Source organism: Macrobrachium nipponense, chromosome 22, assembly GCF_015104395.2.
Source record: "Macrobrachium nipponense isolate FS-2020 chromosome 22, ASM1510439v2, whole genome shotgun sequence".
NCBI classification, from domain to species: Eukaryota; Metazoa; Arthropoda; class Malacostraca; order Decapoda; family Palaemonidae; genus Macrobrachium; species Macrobrachium nipponense.
In genome coordinates this window covers 29823785-29836405 of record NC_087213.1, presented here as the reverse complement: position 1 = coordinate 29836405, position 12621 = coordinate 29823785, and positions in this window count along the sequence as shown.

Below are 12621 nucleotides of genomic sequence, written 5' to 3'. Positions count from 1 at the left end.
TAACAGTGTTAGCTCTGGAAAAATATTTCTTCATAATGTTGATATGACACAACTGATAATTTTTCCTCCTCCCTGGAATTTCCACCAAATAATCACATCATTCAATTTCTTCTTAACCACTGCTGGCCTACCTGACAAACTGAGCCCTGAACTGACCTGGAATAGGAAGTAATACTAGTACTTGTTCTCCTGCTTCAAAATTTCTAACTTGAGACTTTCTATCATAATGAGTTTTCATTTTAGCCTGCGAAGTAGAGAGATTATTTTGGGCCCATTGCCAAATGCTCCTTAACTTCTCTTTGAAAGACACAATATAATAAAGAGAATTTACTTTACCACTACTCCCTTCCCAATGTTCCCTTAATAAATCAAGAGGCCCTCTCATATTGTGTCCATAGACCATCTGAAAAGGAGAAAAACCCAGAGATTCACTAGGGGCTGATCTTAAATCAAAAAGCAATAAAGGCAAGTCTTTATCCCATTCTTCAACATGGTCTAAACAATACTTAGTCAAAGCATTCTTCAGAGTGGAGTAAAATCTTTCAATTATTCCCTGACTTTCGGGATGATATGAGGATGCCAAGTTGTGTTTAATGCCAAGTTCCTTCATTTTAGCCTGGAACTCCCTACTAGTGAAATTAGAACCTTGATCCGACTGTATCTCTCGAGGCAAACCATAACGAGAAAAGAAGTCCATGAGATGCTTAATAACGATACCACTCCTAATGCCTCTAACAGGTATTACCTCGGGAAATCTACTGGTTCTGTCCATTATAGTTAAAATGTACTGAAAACCTGTTTTGGTTTTGGGTAAAGGACCCACAATGTCAATAACAATTTGCGTGAATGGTTCTTCAACAGCTGGGATGGGAATTAAAGGGGCTTTAGTAATTTTCTGGTTGGGTTTTCCAACCATTTGGCACTGGTGACATGACTTGCAATGTCTGACTACGTCTTTCTTTACAGAAGGCCAAAAAAAATTATCTTTTACTTTGGACAGTGTTTCTCGTATTCCTAAATGACCACCCCATTCACTTTCATGAGCCTCTTGCAAAATAAAATGCCTAAACTTACTAGGTACTACAATTTGTTCCCTTACCTTCCACTCTTCATCAATAGATGCGGTCACTGGACGAATTAATCTATATAACACACCATTCTTTAATACATAACTTGTTTCACTTCAATCCTCCTGTTCCTTTAGCTGCTCTGCTTCTTCATATATACTCCTCAATTCGCCATCTTCCCTTTGAGCACAAATTAGGGTTTGCCTATCTGGAAACATGCAACTAGAATCTTTAGCAAAGTCTTCAGATACATTAACCATAGAGTTTAACGAAAGATTTTTTATCTGCTTGGACTTACCTTTCTTTGTCTTAGGTTGAGTTTTGGTTTGAAAGCAGTTTTCCAAATTTATATCAGCTTCTCCACCTTTGACTTCCTCTCTAGATTGGGCTTGGGTTACAGGAACAACATGTTTAACATTTACCATAACACGTTCATTAACCACACTAGCCCCCTTTCGACCTGATGCACAGGCTGTGCCACTACCTTGCATCACATCATTGCCTATCAACAAATCCACACCACTCACAGGCAATGCACTAACTACAGCCAGTTTCAACCTACCAGTTACCAAAGGAGATTCCAAATAAACTTCTTCCACAGGCCATGATGTTACCATCAGTTGCCTCAGATCCAACTTTCACGATACCTCTAAAGACAAAGGCATGCTCCTACTCACCTCTCCTTCAAGACTAGAAGACACAGGCGGCACTGACCTACAATCCATCAACATAACTGATTTAACCGACTTAGTTACTTCAGGACAATGTGACTTAACATGACCTTTCTTACCAAACTTATAACAAACAATGTCCCGGGCCTGCCTCGCACCCCTCGAAGGCGATGAAGGACTTTCTCTACCCTTTATTACTTCCACCTTTTCCACACCTGCTTCCCAATGTGTTTTCTTCTTACCATAATGCTTGTGTGACAAAACAAACCTGTCTGCTGCCTTTGCTGCCTCATTCACATTATCAATGTTAAATTCTTCTATATGGATGCGAACGTCTTTGGGAATGTTGTTTTTAAAATCCTCCAACAAAACCAGTTCTCGTAACTCGGCAAATGTAGTTGCCTCCTCTGCAGCCAACCACTCGTCAAGTTTTCTGGCCTGCCCATTCTACAAATGTTTGATCAAACATTTTACGCCAGGATCTGAATTTCTGCCGGTAGGCTTCTGGGATTAGCTGGTATGCATTTAAAACCATTTTTTTCACAATATCATAATCACTGGAATCTTCTGCACTTAACGCTGCATAAACTACTTGTGCCTTACCAGAGAATGCAGACTGCACTAACACAGCCCAGAGTTCCTTGGGCCAAGTTAACTGATGAGCTAATTTCTTAAAAGCAACGAAAAATTTTCCGAAATCTGACTCGCTAAACTTAGGAATTAGCTTAGTTCCCCACTTATCACTGAACTTAGCTGGCACAGAATCACTCATAGAAGTTTCATCGGACTTTAAAGTTATCTCTAACTGAAGAGTTTTACTTTATTTTTCAAGCCTTTCTTTATCAGCTTCCATAAGAGCTCTCTTTTCAGCCAATATTGCTTATTCTGCTTCCATTTGCCCTCTTTCAGCTTCTCTCTGCTGTGCTCGTTTAGCGCGCTCGAGCTCCTGTTGCTCTTTTATGAAATATGCTAAGTCAATCCTGACAATCCAAGTTTCTCACCAATGGCAGTTAACTCACTTAAAGTTGACATCTCGTTAAATTGAGCAATTGCTACTTAACACGATGAACTATTAAAGTGTCCCGTAAAGAGAGAGAGAGAGATAAAAAAAAAAATAATACTTTTCACACTAGCTCACTGACCATTTGCCATCCTATCACGGTCGCCAATTTATGTCACGACTTAATAACATTAACGTAAAGCAGGTTCTTTATAATTTGCGTAAAGCCGTTACATAAAAGAAACAAAAGTATTTTGCACAACCTGAAATACCTTTAACTACGAGTTATAGTTTGTAAACAATGATGGCAAAGGACAACGAGGGAGTATGATACGAAAATGGAAATATGAATATTTATTTACAAAAGAAGAAAAAAAATATTTAAATAATATTTGGACCGAGGTAAGTTTCAGGTCCCTGCAGCGTAAACTTGATGCTCCGTTGTAACGAAGTGCTGTTACTTGCAGCTCTAAAAATGGAGGACAGTTACTAATACCGATACTTAACTCCTCGTAAAGTATCATCAACGGCGCTACAGTTGCACTATAAATATGAGGGACCAGGTGATAAATCTGAAGTTCCTTTAGAGGCTGTCCAAGGCTGATATCCTCTCCTGTGTTCGTAATGTGTCCGTCGCAGATTGACAGGTGTTGTAATCCTCCAGATAAGGACCAAGATTGGTATCGAGAACTTTATAAAAACTCGATCACAGCTGCTCCTCGAAGACAAACATCCATGTACCAGCAGCGGGAGAACGATCAAACGGGCGTGACAGTGGTATAAGGTGCTGAAGACTCAAAAGCAGGCGTTGATGTCGAATAAAGGGCGCTAACAGCTACACACCATTGCAGTGATCCAAGGCGAATCCACTGCTCTCAGTAGACAAGTACCTCTCAGAGGCAATCCTAACCTCTCTAGCGTTCAGAGGATCACTGACGGCAAACTGGGCTTTTCCCGAAAAAAAAAAAAAAAAAAAAAAAAAGTCTCTCTGCCTCCACGTCATCATGTAAAGGAAGAAATTATTGGATTAGAACTATCCTCCTTAACGACTGCAAAACAAATAACAAGCAAACAGCACCCAGTTACTAACAAACAGCAAACATACGACTGCGTGGGCAAAAAATAAATAAATAGATAAATGAACGAACGAAAATACTTTCGGGCGTGTATATATATATATATATATATATATCTATATATATATATATATATATATATATATATATTTATATATAAATATATGAGTGTGTAGATATACATATATACATTTACATATAGCATATGTATAAATCTATATATACATATATATATAATATATATATATATATATATATATATATATATACATACATACACGTGTGTGCATAAACACATCACCACAGGTAAAAAATAAGACGTTGTAGGGCCTAACCGGCATAAACATTATTTGCAAAGACATGTAGAAAGATTTGTAGTCTCTCATTTTTTTCATCTTTGGTAATAATGTGATAAGCATTTATGAACTACACACACACATATTTACTTATATATATATATATATATATATATATATATATATATATAATATATATATATATATGGGTGTGTGTGTGTGTGTATTTATATACCCGTATATATATATATATATATATAATATATATATATATAATATATATATATATATATATATATATATATATATATATATATATATATATATATATATATATATATATATATATATATATATATATATATATATATATATATATATATACTATAGTCTGTCTAGAATGTCATGAAACATCGAGTAGGTTTGCGACGATGCCAAACTTCCTCAAGACTTTTAATCTGACTCAAGCTTATCCCAGCTTCCTTTTATTCCGGGTCCTTTAATACGGTCGTAAAATTTCTTTTTTAATCCCATAATCTGAATCTTTCCAGTCACACAAAAGCTGAATGGTTGTTGTGGATTAAGTTGACCTTGTGTTTCGAAAACAGCTCATAAAGTTGATTACTCTGTTTATTTTAAAAACATTCATGTAAAAAAAATTTTTGTGAGGAAGAGTTCGAGTCCTTTAATACATATCACAGTTTTTCTACAACTTTTAGAGATCCATCTCAGATGAAAATAAAAATTTAACGTTCTGTACCCTACGATCAATCTAGTTCAGTACAATACTGGAATCTTAATGTACTAAATGTTTTCGAGCTTTATTACGTACTCATAAAGCTTTAACTTGTATTCTTTATATAATTTGAATTCTGATTGAATCAGTTTATATTTGAACATTATCAAATGTGTTGTCAGGTTCTTGAAGAATAATATTTTTCTCCATTAAAACTATTTCTTGGATGTTAGGATAATGAAACTATAAAATTAATGGACATTTTCTTTAAAATAAGGCACTGTTTTAGTAAAAAAAAAAAAAAAAAAATTTTTCTTTCTCCCTTTTGAAGTACTCGTGGACATTGAATATGACTTCTCGTGTACGAGCACTTAATTCCTGCCGTGGGGAGCCTTCCATCTTAACCATCACGCTTGGGTATCAGAACCAACTTACCCTTCCTGACCTGAGACAGAGAGAGAGATGTGGCAAAGTGTATGCCAAATCTACACTATTTTTTTGCCATAAGTGAGATTTAATGAATGAAATTGGCGCAAAGCGGCAACGTCGGAAACCTACTCTATGTTTCATGACATTCTGGACAGACTATAGCTGATGTACCCGGCCTTGCTCGGGATAAAAAGGGGCATGCCATCCGTGATGACAACCACTACGGGGTGGATTATGCAGTCACTTTCAGAATAAGTAATCACTTGAGACCATTGTAATCTAATTCATCCGGCATGACACGTACTTATAGGGAAGTTATTCAATTGTTAAAAGTTAATGCATGGTTCAGAAGAATAAACTAATAAGAAAGTTCTATTGAGGAGGGAGCATTGGTGGTCCCCAATGGTCCCAAATATTCTCAGAGTAATTTATGAATAATGCAATTGGTTTTAGTAACCCATGCTTTAAATTTTACCAAAATTGGCCCCAAAGTAAGAAAGTTATATTTAAGGGGGTGCCCCTACCGACCCCCTAAAGACAAGACCAGAGATACACCCAACAATAAAATAAAAATTCTTCACCTGGACACGATTAAGTGAGTAACCCACACCCTCGGAAAACCTAACCCTTTTGCATTTACTTACCCAAATACCTTAGCCAAATCCCTGATTAATGTCCAACAAAAGACATCTCCCAAGGACACTGGGGTTTACGAAATCCCATGCCAGGACTGTGACCAAACTTACATCGGATTTACAGGTAAATCACTTCCCCAGAGATTAATACAACACAAACGGTCAGTTAGGTATGGACAACAGAACTCGGCTATTTTCAACCATATAAATGAACATAACTATAGAATAAACTGGTATTTGTCACGTGTAATTTATAGCAGCAACTGCCAGTACAAGAGTCAAATGATGGAATCGGCCTTAATAAAAGAGAGGCAGGTAATGAACATCTCAAAAGGAGCATGGATTTCAGATACGATCGACAAGGTTTTCATTCAACCAACACTTAAGAAGATTAAAGGAAGATTATCAGCGGGGGTGACCTAAATTGGCTTGCCTGTGGATGGACCTCTTGGTATAAATACCACCTTTTCTGTAAACTTTTCTCATTCATCTACCTGAAGAGGGAGACAGCAGTCTCTGAAATATAGTACTTTTCTCTCTATATTTTGGTGTTTTTATGGGCTCCTTTTATTATATATATATATATATATATATATTGATATATATCTATATATATCATATAATATATATATATATATATCTATATATATAATATATTATATATTAAATATATATATACATATATATATATATATTATATATAATATATATATATAATCATATATATATTATATATATATAATATCTATAGATATATACATATATATATAGATATATATATATATATATATATATAATATATATATATATATATATATATATCATATATCATATATATATATATGATATATATATATATAATATATATATATCTCATTATAATTAACTTATATATATATAATATTATAAATTATATATATATATATATCTATATATCTATATATATGTGTGTGTGTGTGTGTGTGTGTTTTCCCCTGCGAAGATGCTTGAAATATGTTCAGGGAAATTCCCTGTATGAGTTTGCAGATAGATATTCAGGCTCACTTTAAAATTCACATATATTTACATTAAACAAACATCAGAAGAATGGAAATTTAAGATAGGCAGGTAAACAGAATCCTGCTAGATAAACTACGAATAGTAGTACCCATCTGCGATGAGGGTTTTGTCGGACGAAAGTCATTTACGTGCGATGCCAAACTTCCATTCTAAGGAAAATTTTATTGAATATATGTCTTGTTATATAACAACACTGAAGGGAATTACTCTGGGATATTTACTAAACACGGTTTTTATGTATACAGTTGTTAATGATCAATATTTTAAACAGTTTTTCAATACCATATTTGAGAAACGTGGCATACATGTTGCCACATCTACAATTTCGATTCTCAGGTCAAATATTGAAATCTGTATCTGTCAGTCAAGAAACAATGAACCTTCGATAATCTCTTAAGAATGGTCAGATCTAATAAGCTGGGGTCCTTTATGGTGAAGGTAAGGATTAGCGGATGTAAATATAGTTGGCCCTCAACCGTGTGTGTTTGTGTATGATTAAATACTTAAAAGATCTTTGCTATCTGAACTTTTCTATAAATAGAGAAATTTGAATATGAAATTGTTTTTTCCATCTTTGATGTTATTATTCTTTTCTTGTGTAGATTGTTTCAAGACAACAGTCAACTGAATATAAAAAAAAAATATTCGGGTGATAAGATGACAAAATCTAACTACCGTGGTTAGGATTGAAATTGGTCTGGCGTTGTCAAACATCAGTCTATTAAAATTTTTAATGAGGTAAAGGGAGCAGCTTAGTAACTGAAATTAATAAATTTGCCCCAATAATGATTGAATCAAAGATTGTTGTACACATATCCCGATGGATATTGTGTTAAACCAGTCATTAATATTAACCTTTTAAATTGAAGAAATGATGGTGATTATCACCGTCAAACGAATCGCGAAGTGTTTGGAGAATGGTTTCGTTGCTAGTTGCTCCCGAACATACCACCAACATCACTTATTGTGATAGATAATGTTCCTTAGCATTCAAGCAAACAGGCAGTAATTAAAGAATGGCTAATCTCTAAAGGTGCGAAGCCAACAGTGAAAATGTTCAAAAGTCAACTTTTAGAGATGGTAAAGGAGTACTCCGTTAAAATAAAAAATAAAAAACATTTATGTTTTAAAGCCAATACGCACTACATGATAAATATCTGAATACAGGAAAAATAAACTTATATACCAGCGAACCCTTCTACACAATTGGAGTGGGAATTCCCCCTCTCACCAGACTCTGAAGGAGCATAATCTGTACAGGACAGGTTTGACTTTAGGGTAATGATTCCCTACGGGGATTAGTAAGAAATACAGAGCTTTGACTTTGGCTACCTCTACAAAGACAACTACTGACACGTGTGTAACAGACCTTTGAATGTCCTTGAGACAAATCCTGAGGCTATAATTATGAGATATAAGGGCTTTCCATTTCCAGGTACCTACTTTAATCTTCCTATTCTGGCATGCTGTCAATCTCTCTCTCCCCTGAATCTTACAGCTGTCCGAGAGTGAGCTTTTTTATGGGATAACGTAGGCCCTCCATCGGCTTTTCATCTAAAAAATACCTATTTATTTTGTATACTATTGCCTTTCCTCGGCTGTGAAGTTGATGTCTACCCCAAAGTATATAGAATACCTCACCCATGAGTTCCTCGCTGGACGAGTGGTTTTCGCGCTCGGCTGCCAATCCGGTGGTCCGAAGTTCGAATCCCGGCTCGGGCAACGCGGAATCAGAGGAATCTATTTCTGGTGATAGAAATTCCTTTCTCGAATAAGTGTGGTTCGGATCCCACAATAAGCTGTAGGTCCCTTTGCTAGGTGACCAATTGGTTCCTAGCCACGTAAAAATATCTGATCCTTCGGGCCAGCCCTAGGAGAGCTGTTAATCAGCTCAGTGGTCTTGTAAAACTATGATAAATACACTTAACTTAACCTCACCCATAGCTGAAATAACCAGGAATGACTTGTAAGTCGGTGTCAAAGTCACTCTACGCTTCAGTCAGGCCAAGACTTTGTTGCCATATCCTATTCAAGCAATATTTAGTCATTGTTTCCTGTCTGTTATTTTGTAAGAAACACAAAGGAGAAATGACTCCAGTCTTATGCCGTGACCACCGAAAGTGTTTGAAATATTGGCAACAGCACCAAAATGAGATGCCATGTTGATAGAAAATCAGATTCTGTTTCTTGTTATTGCATAAAAATACTTCGTCCATCGTGAACCAATCTATGTAATTGATGTAGAATTCTGCGTAACGGAAAATATATGTGATATGTGTAATGGGAGAAACGGTTTTATCTCTCTGTTGTTATAAATTTGGCAGATATGCGGAGATTAAAAACGTGGGAGGACCCAAACAGCCCCGTCAGAGAGGTCTGGTCATTATATTAGGAAAACTTGGGCAGATAGGTAGAGAGAATGAGCCCTGAAGGGAGCTGGGAGGTAAAAGGCAAGATGCGTTAATGAAATTGTCCAGTATGTCTAACTTCTCATGGGTTGTGTTAACCATTTTAAGATCTCTGGAAGGGCTACATTCCTTCTCTTCCCAGATAGTGCTGTAAGTGGCTGGTGTCCTAATGCTCCGTTTTCTATGCATGCGATCTTGGCCCTTTTAACACATTTCTTTTGACCTACTATGGGTTTCAGAGAGAGTGCAAGCACGTTTTTTGGCAATAACTCTAACGAACACCCGTATGAGAACGAAATTTTGCTATAGTGTATTACACCCAGTGCCGTAATTTATAAGGGTATCGTGAATCACTAATTGTAAAGCATAAAGACACTTGTTCCTGTACCAAGAGGCAAAAACTCCATTAGCCAGAAATGGATACGAACACAACAGTAAAAAGCTTTGCCTACCCTTTCCCCCCACCTCCACCGCCAACCCGTTCTTCTTCCTTCCCTCACCTTCCCTTCTCTCTCTCTGAAAGTTACTTCAGTTTAAACTTATTTTGTATGATTTTTCTATCTGTCTATCTACCCATCTATCCATCTAATAATATACATTGTTGTATATATTTAACGATCCAGCCGGTCGTTAGCTGCCAGTTGACCAATTTATTTATGCATTGATGCGCTCATCTCTCTCTCTCTCTCTCTCTGAAAGTTACTTCAGTTTAAACGTGTTTTGTACGATTTTTCTATCTATCTATATAATAATAGTTTACAGTGGTGTATATATCTAACGATTCACTCGGTTGTTACCTGCTAGTTGACTGATTTATTTATGCACTGATTCGCTCAACTCCTCTCTCTCTCTCTCTCTCTCTCTCTGTGTGTGTGTGTGTGTGTGTGTGTGTGTGTGTGTGTGTTGTGGTAGTGGTACCTACTGTAAATGGTTATTAGATTTAGAGTCAGAGATATCTGAATGCGACTGTTATACTTGTGGTTGGTTACCTTCTTCGTAATCCTCATGCGGACTCAGGGTATCAGCAATATAGTACTTGTATTACGAAGGTGAAGAAGAGATGGCCACCACGGAACTAAACTGTCGGCACGGTTGCAGAAATTCTTTTGTCTCGCAACTTTTCAACATTTTTAGCCATGAAAAAACCGCCAATTGCCTCCAGAGTGGTTTGAATAGGTAACTGGTTATAATTACTCTGTGTTACAAATAAAAATTGAGCCTTTCTACCGGACTTTTTACTGCTCCACCATGCATTCAGATATCTCTCACTCTAATAACCATTTACAGTAGGTACCATTACCACAGAGAGAGAGAGAGAGAGAGAGAGAGAGAGAGGGAGAGAGAGAGAGAGAGACAAAGATGAGCGGATCAATGCATAAATAAATCGGTCAACTGGCAGCTAACAACCGACTGAATCGTTAGATATATACAACAATGTATATTATTAGATAGATAGATAGAAAAATCATACAAAATAAGTTTAAACTGAAGTAACTTTCAGAGAGAGAAGGGAAGGTGAGGGAAGGAAGAAGGACGGGGTTGGCGGTGGGGGTGGGGGGAAAGCGTAGGCGGAGCTATTTACTGCTGTGTTCGTATCCATTTCTGGATGATGGAGTTTTTGCCTCTTGGTACAGGGACAAGTGTCTTTATTCTTTTCAATTAGTGGTTCATGATACCCTTAAAAATTACAGCACTGGGTGTAATACACTATAGCAAAATCTCTTTCTGATACGAGTGTTCGTTACAGAGTTATTGCCAAAAAACGTGCTTGCACTGTCTGAAACCCATAGTAGTCCACCACATGATGAAGCAAGGCCACGTGAGATGTTGCTATGGGCCTTGGGAAACTCTCACCTCTCGTTAATCCCTTCCTCCGGCTTCTTAGCCTACGGCAGCGATTATTCTCCAAGTGGCATCATTTCCTGGAATATGTATCTAGGGAGAAATAATGAGGAGATTTATAGTAGTACCAATCCACGGTCCAGATAGTTGTATCTAGACCGTGTACCAATTCACGGTCCAGATATGGTGAGGGTTTGGGCGTGTCTAAAAGCGAAAACACGCTTTGCCATATCTTCAAGTTCTTTGCAGAAGGCGGCCAAAGTCAAAGCTCTGTATTTCTTACTAATTACCTAAGGGAAACATTACCCTTAGGTCTTAACCTTTGTCCTGTACAGATTATCCTCCTTTCAGAGTCTGGTGAAAGGGGAATGCCCACTCTAATTGTCTTACAAGGGTTCGCTGGTATAAGTTTATTTTTCCTTTATTCAGATAGTGTGTATTGACATTAAAACTTCAGATATGAAACAGTTCTTTTTATTCTTCAATTAACTTATTCATTAACAACCTGCATGAGAGAAAACTAAAGGGAAATCATGGATATGATAAATTTCATACATTAATCATTTCTTTACTTTAGAAACATTTAAGTAATAAATACAGTATATCTAATAAATAAGAATGATAATGATACACTTTATTTAACCTCGTGATGCATGCATTTACAAGGGTTTTCAAAGAGAACAGTACAGAACAGCGTAAAAGACGAGAGAGAGAGAGGGATGCTTTAAGAGGACTCCTCATCAGAAGATTCCTCATCAGAAGAGTCAAGACTTACAATAAATGAATCAATATATTAATCAATCAAGATATCTTTTGCTGCATCTTCCACTTGCAATTGCTCTGGATGTCTTACGGTCTTTTCCCAATTTTCAGGTGTCACAGTATCCAGAGCTTCTTTGGTAAGTTCCGATAGGTTTGCCTTCTTAAAATCGTTTCGTTTCGCTATGAAACTTTTCACTTGGCCCCAAGTTTGTTCTAATGGGTTGTATTGGCAGTGGTAGGGAGGAAGCCGAATAATTTCATGTCCATTTTCTGCTGCAATTTTATCTACGACATAAGTGTTTTTTATTTTAACGGAGGACTCCTTTACCATCTCTAAAAGTTGACCGTTCAACATTTTCTCTGTTGTTTTCGCACCTTTAGAGATGAGCCATTCTGTAATGACTGCCTTTTTGCTTGACATCATTGGTAGTCTATCTACTTTCCTTGAATGATAAGGAGCATTATCCATCACAGTAATTGATTCATTTGACGGTGATAATCACCGTCATTCTTTGCAGTGAATGTGAGCTCAGCGTTTGGAATGAAGCCTTTTGCAGAGCCTGCATGCAGAATTATAAGTCGGCCACCTTTTCGTTACGGCACTTTAATTCCAGAAGCATTCTCGGATTTATTATCTTTC